Raw genomic sequence first — 14,672 nt, 5'->3', positions numbered from 1 at the left:
TCGAGCCAGCCTGAGCACAAAAGGACCTGAGACTCTTATCTCCAGTTAACCTCTAGAAAATGGGAAGTGGGGCTGTGGCTCAAGGGTAGGGTGGTAGCCTTGGGCTGAAGAGCTCAGGGACAGTGCCCAGGCTGAGTTCAAGCCCCATGACCCACCAAACCAAACAAAACCAAACAAAATGCAAATCAGAACATGGGAAGGGTTAATAATGTTCAAGAAGTAATGTATGCACTATCTGATGAATGCAACTGTAACCCCTCTGTACATCACCCCAATAATAAAATAAAATTTAAAAAATGCAAATCAAAACAACTTTGAGATCCAGTTAATCTCTGTTACAATGACCATTATCAAGAATACTAATAATTACAGATGCTGGTGGGGGTGTACAGGTAAAAGGGAATGCTACTACACTATTGGTGAGAGTGTAAACTTACTTAAGGAAACATGGACGTTCCTCACAATACTAAACATAGAGCTTCCCCATGACCCATTCCTGAGCATATACACAAAGGATCTCAAAACTGCACTAAAGCCACTAGCACAACCCCTTGCACTATTTTATGATTATTTCTGTTAATCCTGGGGCTTGAACTCAGGGTCTGGGCACTGTCACTGAACGTCTTTTGCTCAAGGATAACACATATCACTTGAGCCAGGGTGCTACTTCTGGATTTTCTGTTCAATTCACGTGGTACTGAGGAAGCAGTCCCAGGGCTTCATGCATGCTGAGCAAGATTTGCTAGGCAAATACATGAAAAACAAATACATGAAGTGAAGTAATTCCGGCCCAAATACACAAACGCTGCATGGTTTCCTTCATTTGTAATAGCTGGAATATGTCTATAGAGCTACCAGTTAATCCAATGGATAGTAAACAATATATAATTATGCTTGGACATGATTAAATATCATTCTAAGCATTGGAAAAGAAAGGAAGATATTCTTTTTTAATTTTTTATTGTAATCTATAGAGTGGTTAGTTACAATCGCCAGGTAGTAGGTGCATTATTTCTCACACACTGATACCCCTTCTCATTTTTTGTCCCCATTTCCCTCCCTCATCCCCTCCCAATCATCTTGTTTTCTTCCCTTCCCTTTCCTATTTCAGATAATCAAATAAACATATATACAATATATCAGGTAACAAAGACAGATACAGTAACAATATGAGATTAACCATGAGATCAAAAAAAGAGAAGAGAAATAACATAGTACATTAAGAACAACAATCACACAAGACAAAGCTCATTTTTCCATATCCCAGAGATCCTTCAATTTAGCCTCATCCTATATGGCTATATGTATTTAGGTTTTGCACTATTGTAATTCCAAAGGAGGATATTCTTAGGAGAGGGTCACAGGGGCTCATTAGCTATGTGCCTATAAAATGATGCATATCAAAATGAACTTCAAAAAATGGAAACAGTTTTTTTTTATTTTACTTCTTCAGTTATTTCTTTTTTCCATCTTTGATTTCCATTGTTTTATTCCCTTTAGCTAGTGTTTTTTATTTCTGTACTCTTTGTCTTGTATTTATGTTTATCTGAGAAAAGAGAATCACAGAAATGGTGAGCCAACTTGTAAACCAAGTCAACAGTGATACTCATGAGACACTATTCTTTTTAGGATTCTTAATTTATTACAACTATTTTTAGATATAGTGTACAGTTTGGTTTGGGGTGGTAGTACTATATCCCGAGAATATTCTCCAAAATATCTAATAATTATAATAATGATAATAAAATCTATTTTAATTTTATTTGATATGTACTTTCAATTTTTGTTTTGAGTTCTTTTCTGGTAGCACTTAGGTTAACATACTATCCTGTAACTCTGTAAATGAATTTCCTTTATATATGTACTCACAATTATTCTAACTTTATACCTTTTTATACTTGTTTTTCTATTGAATTCTCAGATACAAGTGCACACATTAGCTTACACTAAGGACTATTAATTCTCTCTCTTCAACTCTACATTTTTTCCCTTGAAATGTCTGGAGAAGTTACATTCATGGAATTGTCACCTCTCATAATGATACTTTTTCTGAAGTACTCTCTGAGGCACCCTATGAGTCTTTTAGCACTTAAGTTTAGAATGATAAAATAAAAGTAAATAGTATTATCTAAGATACTGGGTAGAAGGTGTTACTGAATGGTATATATGGAACTGGACATGCTGCCATACATGTGACAGGTACCACTGAGACACTATTCTTGAAATGAACTTTACAACCTGCCAGGGAGGAGGGGAATTGGAAGAAAATGAGGGAGGGGTAATATTCTTCAAAACAAAATGTACATATTATCTGATTTATCTATCTGTATCCCCAGTAAAATAAAACTTAAATTAAAAATTCTATGGAATTAAGACTTGGGCTTATGATCTATTATGAGTGGTGATTTAGCTAAAAATTGAGTTGGGAAGCTTGAAACCTAGTTTTTAAGTCTCCAGCGATATAAAAATTAAATTTTATTTTTCTATTAGCTTCTCAAAGACATTGAACAGAATGATTTAATCTACATATTCTGTCAACTTTAGGGGAGGTTGAAATTGATTGTTTATATTTTGTTCTAACAGAATACTTGCTGTTGAACAATATACATATGCCTTACCAAATATAATAAAAGTCAGAAGCATTAATTAGATTTATTTCTTTGTGTATTGGAATTATCCAACTTTGTCATGAAGCTCTATAGCATCTTTTACTATGAGTAGGATATAATTTTGGGCCAATTGACTTGAGGGTGAGTGAAATAAGTTGCACTGGTCAGTAGAAAGTAGATAGAGATAGTAAACAGATTGGCATCAAGAACCTCAAGAAGCATTTGTGGACTTCCACATAAGCTTTTGTGATTCCGGATCCATGGTCACACCAGCATTCCACACTTGTTTTTTTAAATTGTGTCACAGACTGAAATAGACGGAGGAGTTATGTAGTTGAGTTAGCCTAACCTATTATGTCTGTGCCTAACTAAAATGAATGGACCTGCAATTGGCTTACACATCAGTAAGAAGATATATTTGCTCCTATAAGAAAGTAAAATATCAATATTATGATTCAGCAAACACAAATATCAGCAGTCAGCAGTCATTTTAAATCCCATTAAAATGGCAGGATCTCGAAGGCCGGTGTGGTGGCTCATGCCTGTAATCCTAGTTACTTAGGAGGAATGAGATCTGAGGATCAAGGTTCAAAGCCAGCCCGGGCACAAAAGGACCTAAGACTCTTAACTTCAATTAACCTCTAGAAAACAGAAAGTGGGGATTGGCTCAAGGGTAGGGTGGTAGCCTTGAGCTGAAGAGCTCAGGGACAAAGCCCAGGCCAGAGTTCAAGTCCCATGACCAAAAATGCTTTTAATATTTCCTGTATTAAATCCACATTTTTGAGGAAAAACCTTTCGCTTTTCTTTACCATTTTAAAATAATTCTTCACACCTATCTACTTATATGCTTGGCACAAACTCTAGGAAATTGGTCTCTACATAATAGAACAAAACATCCTTCATATAGTTAAAAACTAGTTAAAATAATAAGGAAAATTCTTCAACAGGAACAATGAACTAATAAAGCCCAAGGGAATATACTTAGCTGGAAATGTGTGAGATCTCTGAGAATTAAACACTATAATACTAAAGCCTGAAAAGAACTTTGTAAATAAATTTGCTTGTATGGGAATATCCAATAGCGTGAGTATGTTATTTTTCTTTCATCGGTACCTAGAGCATGATCAGATGAAAAGAAGCTAAGTACCTCATAAAATTAAAATAGAAAAATATACTCCAAGATTGCTTTGGACTTCTGAAACAATATGGAAATATTAAATACAGCCAAATAGTAAATGTCCATAAGATTATGGTATATGATTATTTAAAATACTATGTAGTGTGATTTTCCCCTTTATCTTAGTATATCTATGCCTATTCACAGATAGGATTCTTTTGATAGATAACCGGAGCTCCTGTTTTCCTGAGGATTTTATCCATACTGGTACCAATATATATCATTTTGAATAGCTACAAGGAATCCTAAAATATGTCAATCCGTCCTCTATCCAGCACCACTCAGCAGAGGCTACGGATGCTTCTTACCTGCAATCAAGCCTCAAGAAGTCTCTCCTTTAATTATGCATGAATATCCTACGTTTTCCAGTAGCCAAGTTTGCTGTCCCTTGGTTATCTCATATTGTTACAGTATCTCACTTTGTTACCTGATATATCGGATATATTTGTATTTGGTTATTTGAAATTGGATAGGGAACGGGGGAAAACAAGATGAGGGGTAGGGTGGGGGGAGGGAAATGGGGACCAAGACATGTGAAAGGGTATCAATGTATGTGAATTAATGCACCTTCTATCTGGCAAATATCATGTAATCCTTCTATTAATTACAATAAAATATATTAAATAAAAATATATATTACCCTCTATCTTCTTAGCCTGGATCCTTGGATCATTCTATTAGTTCTCTCTGTGTGGTTGCTTAATTCTTAGCTTCTGATGAGTATCCCAATTAATCTGTAGAATCTGGAACAAATGCATAGTGAGTGCAAATCCTTTGGTCCTAACAAATTCCTGTATCCACAGATGTAAATTATTCTTAATTCCCACCTGCTGATATTCTTGTGCTCCAAACAGACATTTAATGAAAGGGAACAATGACACTTCAACTTTCTCTAAATGAGAGACTTGAGTCCCATCCTAAAAACTGAGTTCCTAATTTGTTGTTTTCCTATATTGAGTTTCCTTAAACCAATTTGGTAATGAATCATGAGGGTTTGCCTCCTAGTTCTAACCTTAATGGAATGTCCTTGTTTGGGTTGTGTCAAGGGCCATATTGTTCTACTTTATCTTATAGATTCATTACCTATCATTTCTTTTCACATTAGCCTTCCTGCTTTGATGGTTTTAGTTCATGCCTTAGGAAAATGAAGACATACCATGCCTACTGAGAAGCTTGGAAGTTGTGGAAATAGTTAATATTCTGTTTCTGAATGCCTGGAATCTGCAAAGAAAAAAGCTCCTTCATAGAACTAGACAGAATGATTTATGGATATCAAATAGCATTTGTACATCAGAAAACTTCCTTCACTGCATGTCACCACTTCCGTCATTCTGCTTTTAAAGAGATATTTATTTGTGCCCTGAAAATGTTGATGCTACCAGGAGACTATCCTTTAAGGGTATTATTAGTCAAAGCCTGAATTAGAGATGAATTGACAGGTATGGCAGGCAGTCATTCTTTGAAACAGATTAGAGACAGATTGTAAAGAAACTTTGGCAGGGTTTTAGAGGCAATCATCAATTATTTGTCACCTTTCAAATCATTCATGGAAATACTAATACATAAGGCATAGACTTTCGATGATAAATTAAATATATATTTATTTTTTCAATTTAATAGGAATGTTAAAAAACAAAGCGAATAGTGATGTTATATATTCTATATGGATCATGTATGTGAATGAGTGTGTTTCCCTCACCCTCCAATTTAGATTTTTCCTTATAAAACTTTCAATTAACTGTATGTAAAGTGAGGCTAGATGTTAAAAGTATTTTTTGTCCTTTCAACATGTTTTTATATCTCAATTTCAGATCTCCTAAGGATATTCATAACTGTCTATAACAGCTTAATTTTAAGGTTACAGGGAGGTTTCTGCAAATTTGACTTATACTCAAATTTGACTAATTTTACTTATAGTCCAGTGTTTGTTTCAAAATAGGTTACTTTGACTTAAAGCTTAGGATAAACTATGCATAGAAATGTATGTAACTGACATATATTATTGTGTATCATCTGAGTTATGTACTTTATTCCTATTTCTACAGAAGTCGAATAACTTCCTCAAATTATTGTTATTATTAGTTACACAAGTGCATGAGAAAAACAGAAATCAAAGTGAGCATGCAGCTGCATTCCAAGCATTGTCAAATACTGTGACAGGCCACCAGACACTGGGCAAGAGGCATGGCATAGGTTTATTCTAAGAAACACTGGAGGAAATCAGTCCCAATAACGAGATTATGCTTAGGTAATAAGTACTTGTAGGCATAAAACCTTGCTATATATCCACTGCAAGTTCAGTAAGAATTCTTTGTTTCAGTTTCAACCCAAGTCTAGGTTGAGGGGAGCATTCATTTATTTAATGGTGGTATTGTTATGAGAAAAACAAAAAAGTGGTTCAGCATGTTACATTGGCTCTTAAAACTTCTGACTTAAGGATATGTTAAGTAGTCACACATTGCTTTGGCTAGTGAATGTCACATGAATTCTCTTAAAGTGACAGGGGAAGTATGACCCTGCAGTCTTCCAGAAGATAGAAACAACCCATATGTCCCCCTCTGTAGATGAATGAATCAAGAAGATGTGGTATTTATACCCAATGGAATTCTATGCTGCCATTAGAAAGACTGACATGGCCCCGTTTGTAAGGAAATGGAAAGACTTGGAAAAAAATAATATCAAGTGAAGTAAATCAAACCTAAAGAAACATGGGCCCTATGGTTTCCCTCATTTGTAATAATTAGCATAGGTCTAGGATTCTCCTACCAGAGGATCACAATAGCTTAATAGCTATGTGTATATGACCATAGAGGATGATGCTAATCGAAATGAAATGGAAACAAGAGCTTTATCTTTGCGGGTGTTGTTTCTAATGTACTATGTGAAGTTATTTTCTTCCCTGTTGTTATTGTATCTGACTTTGGTACTTAGTATATTGTATGTTTGTTTTTATTTGAATTAGGGAAGGGAGGGGAACAACAAGATAGTAAGACAAAGGACAAAAGGTGAACTCAATGTAACAGTGATACTCACAAGAGAGTATGTTGGAAATTAACTTTACAACTTTGGGGGAAATGGGAAAAAACATGGGAAGGGGTAAAAATGTTTGACAAGTAATGTATTCACTATTGTATGATTGTAACTGTAATCTCTCTATACATAATCCTGAAAATATTTTTTTTCAAAAAAGAAACCTGAGCATTGTGAACAGTATTAATAATTATATGAAATGTCTGCATTTATTAATATACAGAGAAACAATTAGAAGCAACTGAAGTCCCAGAATGTTTCTATAAACTAAGCTAATACAGGTATGATGTTTTACTATCAAGATAACAATACTGATTGCTTCCATGAATTAGTACACATCTAGGACTCTCCTAGCAGTGGATTACAATAGCTCAAAACCTAGATACATAAGGTCATATAGGATGAGGCTAAATGGAAGGATTTCTAGGATATGGAAACAAGCGCTTTATCTTGTGTGATTGTTGTTCTTAATCTACTATGTTATTTCTCTTCTCTTTTGTTGCCTTTTGTTTAATCTCATCTGTATCTGATTGTTACCTGGTATATTGTATATATGTTTATTTGATTATTTGAAATAGGAAAGGGAAGGGGGTAAACAATTCTAACAAATATAAAATGTCCATCCCAGACTGTATGTGTTAAATAGGCTATATTACATTGTTGAAATAAACAGCCTCTAAGATATATCATCTTCAAACCGCTATTAACTTCTGTACATTAATTTTCCTACAATTCACTAGCAAGAATTAATTTCTGGTGAGGATTTCAGACTGGAGAAACAGATTTGTTATTCAAAGATTCCCAGAATTCTACGTGATGAGTTGGGGCTATATATATTTTTTATTGTGGGATAAAGGTTAAGCCTAGAAAAGACATGTGCCACTACTGTTTGCATCTCATTGTCAAGAACTCATCTCATTTGCTTTGATTTGATTTCCCCCTTCCCTATCCAATTTCAAATAACCAATTAAGTCCATATAAAATATAACATAACAAGGTGAAATATTGTAACAATATGATACAACCAAGGATGCAAAAGAGATGAGAGATAACATAGTATATTAAGGACAAATGAGCAGGGGGAGGGTGGGAGGGAAATGGGGACCATGTCATGAGAAAGGGTATCAATGTTTGTGAAGTTATGCATCTTCTATCTGGTGAATATAATGTAACCCGTCTATTAATCACAATTTAAAAAAAAACAACAAAAAACTCATCTCATGCGTGAAACTTATTCCTACCAGATCTCAACAGAGGTAACAAACCAAAGATAATGTGCAGAGAATTGAAGATGGCTATAGTGCATACTCAAGAACTATTCATGATACAATGAAGTGAAGGTATTGGGTCCTATGAATCGTGTCATACACATGGCATCTATTTCTGCAGAAACATTTCAAATGAAGGCGTTTGCTAAGTATAAAAAAAGAACCTTCCGTATATATAGCAAAAATAATTCTCTTCTACATGCATAGAATTCTACCAGTTCTAAGATATGCATTTCACAAGGCTATTGTAGAATAATTTATTGCCTTTCAATTAAAATTTTATAAATCTCAAATCCCTCTTTAACCTCTAGTATTAGTTACTTACTCCAGTTATAACTTTTATGTTTAAATCAATAATCCTATTTTTTCCAAAAGTCCCATGATATTTTGATATATTTTGTTAACTTACTTAATGCCTTCTGCACTCTTCAGTATTATTTCTACTACAAATTCTGAATGGTAAAAGGGAAAGAAGTTGATTATGGCTATGTATAACTAGGAAGTTACTTTGGTTTCCAGAGCTGCTGTTAGGACACACTTGTGAATATGCCACATGGCTGTATTTCAGAGTAAGTAGATGGTATGGACTGGCTGACTATCCATCTCTGAAAAAGGATGGCACGGCTAAAGAGTGCCAGGAATATGGAGTGTCAATATCCACTTTCATTAAATATCTCCCAATATGACACTATGTGATCAACTCCATCAACTAATTTTATTAAGGGCATAATGTTTAAAGGTGAAGAATTCCAGGATAAAAGGAAAGTTTGCCTGGAAATATAGTTGTTTACATGAAATTGGCATATATAAAAAGCAATAATGACTCACAACTTCAAAGAAAACTAAAAAAGAAAGAAAATGAAAAAAATAAAAACAAACCAAGATTTTCTGTTTTCCTCTCTCTGTTTCCATTTCATTTTTTTGTCGTTTCATCTTACCTTTCATTCTATATAGTCATTCTATGTAGTTAAGAATTCCTGTTGACATGACACTTTGTTTCCTTGTGATTTTGTACTCTCATATATTGCCACAGTCATTTTCTTCTTTCGCATATATACTCCATTCCAATAGCACTACTGCAATACTATTTTAACCATCCAAAACATTTAGTCTAAGTTAACATCCTAAGGTTGAGTACTTTTATTTTATTAGCATTTTATAATTCCTTACTGTTCATGCCAGTTTTTGTGTAGTCTTTATGTTGGAACCTGAGGGAGTTTGGAATTTCATTGGCAGGATTTTGGTGTTCAGAGTAAGTTATAGGATACTACTAACTAGTTGTATAAATATTGGGACCAGGCTTTCTGAGTTGCAAAGATATATAGTAGCCTACACATGAAGTGTGCTATTTTATAGCATATATATATATAGTTCTTTCAAATATTTGATTATAAAATACATTTTTGGTTGTATTAATGTTTGTTCTGAGTGTAGATATTTTTTGAGGGCGTGGAAACAGGCTAGGTTAAATAGGTTAGATAAAAGAGATGATCTTGGTCGATGTGCATTCTACTCATAAATCGACATGTTGAAACTTATTTACCCCATAATTTAAAGATAATAAAAATAAAATTTAAAAGACAGATTTAAAATAATCTCATGAGAGGCTAACATTGTAATTGTACTAGATTGTGACAGCTTTTTCAAATTTGATACAAAAATAGATTAACAGCCATTATTATGAGAATTCTAAAAATACAAATGCTAACAACTACTCTGACTTGTATGTTCACTCATTCATGATGATTCTGTATGAAAATTCCATTAAACATTCTTCCATATGCTAATGCAGTCACTGAAGATCATACTCAGATAAAAGTGCATTTCCTTTAAATTAATTGCTTGTACATCTTTTATGTGTAGGATAACCTATGTGTTGCTTTTAACAAAGGTGTTGCCAAAAAGTGTTTGCTAAGAAACAAAAATTTTTATATGATGCAGTTGAGATTCTGCTTAAAATACATACCCTAAACCAATTATTACTTTTATTCTTAGGTTGTCTGTAATTCCCTGAATATCTTATACTCCACAACCTCTTTCCATGTATTCTGTTTTTGTCAAATTAGTTGGAATCTCTTACACTGAGTAATCAATCATCGGATTTCTTCTTTTTTTCCCCTCTCTTTCAAAGGACTCCATTCTTTAATGCCAGTCATTTCTGATAGCCCAGAATTTCAGCCAGGAATCTAGACCTTTGACCTTCATGAGCATGCAACTGACACTTAAATTGTACTGTGTGTGTGTCTATTTGCTCCAAATCAGCTTTCAATTTCTTGATGATTAAGACATAGGAACTCATTCCTCAATTCCTTTATTTTCTTCAGCTGGACCTAGCACACATTTTTGCATATTATAGGTTTTCAAGTATATTTGTCAGGTTGATTAATTTTGTGCTTAATGGACAGCTCAAAGCTTCTCAACAGAGCATACATCAAGATGGATCAGGAAAGTTATTAAAAGTGCAAAAAAGGAGAACCTAACCCAGATCTTTTAAGCCAATGCAATTGATCTACAGAAAAGAATGTATGCTGAGTTCATTCATTTGAATGTTAACTACTAGGTCTTCCTAGAATTGGAGTGTATCTGATGTCACAAAGCATTTGGGAAGAAGGCTAGCTAAGTGTTTCTACAATTTATTAGAGAAAGCAATATTGACTCACTGCTTCTGCTTATGGTGCTTTTCAGCTGAGTTCCTTTAAAGTAACAACATTTTCCTCCTGTATTGACATAACCTAGGATGACAAATAATTCTATTTCCCATGATCACTTTTATTCTACTATGCAATTTTAGTTACAAAAAGATTGGAAGCTCCTGATATAAGTCATGGGCTATATTTTGGTAGTGTTTATACAAAATCCATATCAGTCATATCTTTGTATTTATTTTCATAAATGCATTATTGGTGGAGAGTTTAATCATGGAGCTACACAATAGAGCAACAAAAAAATCAAGAAAGCAAACATTCAAAACAAAAACAATGCTTTATTTCCTGTATTTTGATACTATCATTCCAATATGGGATGAAAGAGATGATAATCTCTATTTTTGTTTAATAAGAATCTTTAATGGTGCCATACAAATGTTAGATTCAACATCTCCATGTTAATAAGATATCACCTAGAAACAAATATGAATCTTGTAGCATTCTGTTTTCCTTAGGAAAACTTATAAAATAAATGACTCTATCCAAGATCAAATTTAAGTAGAGCCTGTCAAAGTCAGTTATTACAATTTTCTTCTATGGTGAAGGAAGCTGTCAAATCCTTTCTGTCTTAACTCAAGATAGCCTTGAAGCAATTTCCAGAAGGATATCTCAAATTACATGAATGGGTTAGAGGCAAGTTTGCAAGCCAGTAGAAAAAAAGGTATCAATCACAGAATCATTCATTTGTTAGGTTATTTTGGGGATGTTCTTTTGTGTTCCTGGAACAATTTTACAAGTATAACAGAGATCAATCGAAAGAAAAGTCTCTTCTCTCCTAAAGTTGCAAGGGAGAGGAATCTACAAATGTGATAAAAATATCAAGCCATGTATGTGCCTTTTATGAAGGACAAAAATGCTAGTTGTGGGGTGGCAGGGGCTGATGTATGCATAGAAGTGTCAGTGAGAGCCTTGTGAGGAGGTGGCACTTGCACAGGATGATGTGAATAGGGAAGAGGTGAGTGTGAAGTGTCACGCAGAGCTGGGACATCAGCTTGGGAGTACTGAGGCCACTGTGGCTGAGATCTGTGAGGCTTCTGCCAGGATTTTCCATTGGTGTAAACTGATACAAAGTCATTGGGGTTATCGCAATACCATGTCCAGAAACAGATGAATGTAAGGAGCTTATAGAGCACTAGTTCTTTTCTGAGCATTCTGCTTTGAACAGTGGTGAATTGGGCAGCCAGTGTACCAGATCTCTAGCCTGGCCAGGCATGGTGGCTCACACCTGTAATCCTAGCTCCTTAGGAGGCTAAGATCTGAGGATCGCGGTTCAAAGCCAGCCTGGGCACTAAAGACTGTGAGTCTCTTATCTCCAATTAACCACTGGAAAACCTGCAGTGGTATTGTGGCTCAAGGGGTAAGATGGTAGCTTTGAGCTGAAGAGCTCAGGGACAGTGCCCAGGCCCAGAGTCCAAGCCCCAGGAGTGGAAAAAAAGAAAAGAAAAGAAAAAAGGAAAGAAAGAAAATCTCGAGTCTGCCAGAGCACTTCCCACTGAAAAGAACCAGGTCCCTTCCCCTCCTACAAAGTACGTGGATGTGGTATTGGGCAGTGTCCTGAAGGAACTCTCAAAGCTTTATTTTATTGTCAGGGTGATTGATGTACTGTATATACATTTACTTGTTTATCTGAATCAGGGAAGGGAGGGGGAAAGACAAGATGATGTGACAGAGGACAAAGAGTGAACCAGTGTGACAGCGATATTCACATGACAATATGTTGGAAAGTTTTTTTACATTTTTTATTTATTTTTTGCTTTTGAAGGAAGGCAGCTTGGCTTACATCATATAAGTAGCTTGGCTTCAAGGCAGTTGTCTCCTTGAAGGATCTGCTTTTGTTCAGCTTAGAACTGGCCAAGACTCCTGAGCTACATGGTACACCTGCCGAGTTTCAGCCCTTTCCCTAGAAACCAGAACCTTCCTCAGAGTCATCATTTCTCCTTCCTAACTCAATTTGTTTAATGGGATTTTTTATGCTGATCTGTCTAGCTCTATCACAAGATAATAGAGACTTCATGCACCAACAAGCATTATACGAGCTCAAGATAACCCTCTAGCGTAGAATGTATATGACTTAGGTTGGCTTGACTTATATGAGTAACCTTGATTCAAATTTATTCCTTATAAATTCCATTTAGCATGATTCCCTCTGAAAGAGAGCTATGATTATATGCTATATATAATTATATATACTATATTATCAAGTATATTCCTGATTGAAAAGAATTTACATTTTCACTTGGCACAGATAAGAACCAAATCTTAAAATTTTACACAGGATGATTGGACAAATTGTCTACCAATCAGGTTGTTAAATGAAAAGCTTTAGACCTTATATTCACAAGGTTTAATTAACTAAAAATAATTCTAGAATCCAACTCTATATTATCACAATGGCAGGTTATATTTACAGCCAGAGAAAAGGAAGTGGCATCAGAAAATGAAAATGAAGTAGAGAAAGCCTGATAGGTTATACTTCATGCCTGTGTTATTTGACTATGATTTGAACAGTGATTACTTGAAATTCAGTTACTTGTTATTAGAGTATATTATAGTCTATAGTCTATTTATATATCAAGTTAGAGTATATTCACTATATGTAGAGAAACTCTTAGTCCAAACTTAAAAGTTATGAGGAGGCAGCTCTGGGTCAAACTGAATTTATTTTAACAAGCTTCTGAATCCAGAATTATTTCTCTATTTTTCCTCTCCTTCCATGAAAAACACTCATACTAAACAACCTCTGGCACTTTAATTTATTTTCAAGATTACCTGATGCTAGAAGCCTTTCATAACCTAGTGTGACTCTAATCAACCAAAGGATACAGAAAATTAATGTCAATCAAATGAATATATTCCTTATAGCTCAGCTGATTCCATTCTCCATTCAACTTCATTCCCAATTCTCTCCACCAGAGTCCCCAACAGAAATGATGTCTATTTTAATGTTTCCCTACACTAGAGGAAATAGGCCTAAGGGGGATATCAGAAGAAAAGGGGACAGATTTTAGTTGCTAAAACATATTTCATAGTAGTCAAGTTTATGCCCAAGTTCATGCCAAGGTGAATGCATACCTAGGATTTCCTCATGGCCTTGGAACAGACTGATAAAAGTGTTACCTTTGATAACTTCATGGCATATTCATTTCTGCCAGCTTGAAAACATGTGCTCATCTCTGAATGTGACAATGAGGAATGAACTACTCATCTTTCAAGTTTCACTAACAGCCTTAGTATGTGGGGTAATCATTGGCAGAGAACTGTTATCCTCCTATATACTCCATATCATAGAACTCTGCTTTCACTCAGCAGGTGGGGAGTACTCCATGTACTGTATGTGGCTCCCCCCACACAGGCTTAAACAAAAGGTAGATTCTCCGTTTTCTTTTCAACACATATGGGCACATCAAATTCTTAGGACAAAATCTCTAAGGACATTTTGCTGTATTTGTAAAAGATATTTTTTAGCCTACTCTCAGCAATGAAAACCTAATCCTTGAACTTTGGTATTTGATTGACTTTTGTTTACTCCAAAATTGTGAAAACTGGAAAGAAAATATACTTTTATAAAAGAAGTTTGAGTGTTATCCAAAAAATACTTTTTTTAGATGAAGGTGATTTTCATCTGAGTTTTGGGATTCAAGTAAGATATCAAAAGATTATTAGAAAGGAGAAAGTTAGAGTGAATCTGCTTTTATCTATAAAAATCTAAAATTGTAGTATTTTAGGGAGACTTTATATAGTAATGCATCACCCCAAACAACTGACATTTATTCTGAATTTTGTTTTTGCCTATTTCAGGTATACACAGCAACTCATTTGTGTATAAGTAAAATTAAGGCTTAATGAGTTTAAAAGGACAACTTGTTCAATCCAGTGTATTATG

The sequence above is a fragment of the Megascapheus bottae genome, chromosome 13 (genome assembly GCF_031878675.1).
Source record: "Megascapheus bottae isolate mThoBot1 chromosome 13, mThoBot2.hap1, whole genome shotgun sequence".
Lineage (NCBI taxonomy): Eukaryota > Metazoa > Chordata > Mammalia > Rodentia > Geomyidae > Megascapheus > Megascapheus bottae.
Note: the sequence above shows the minus strand (reverse complement) of the source record.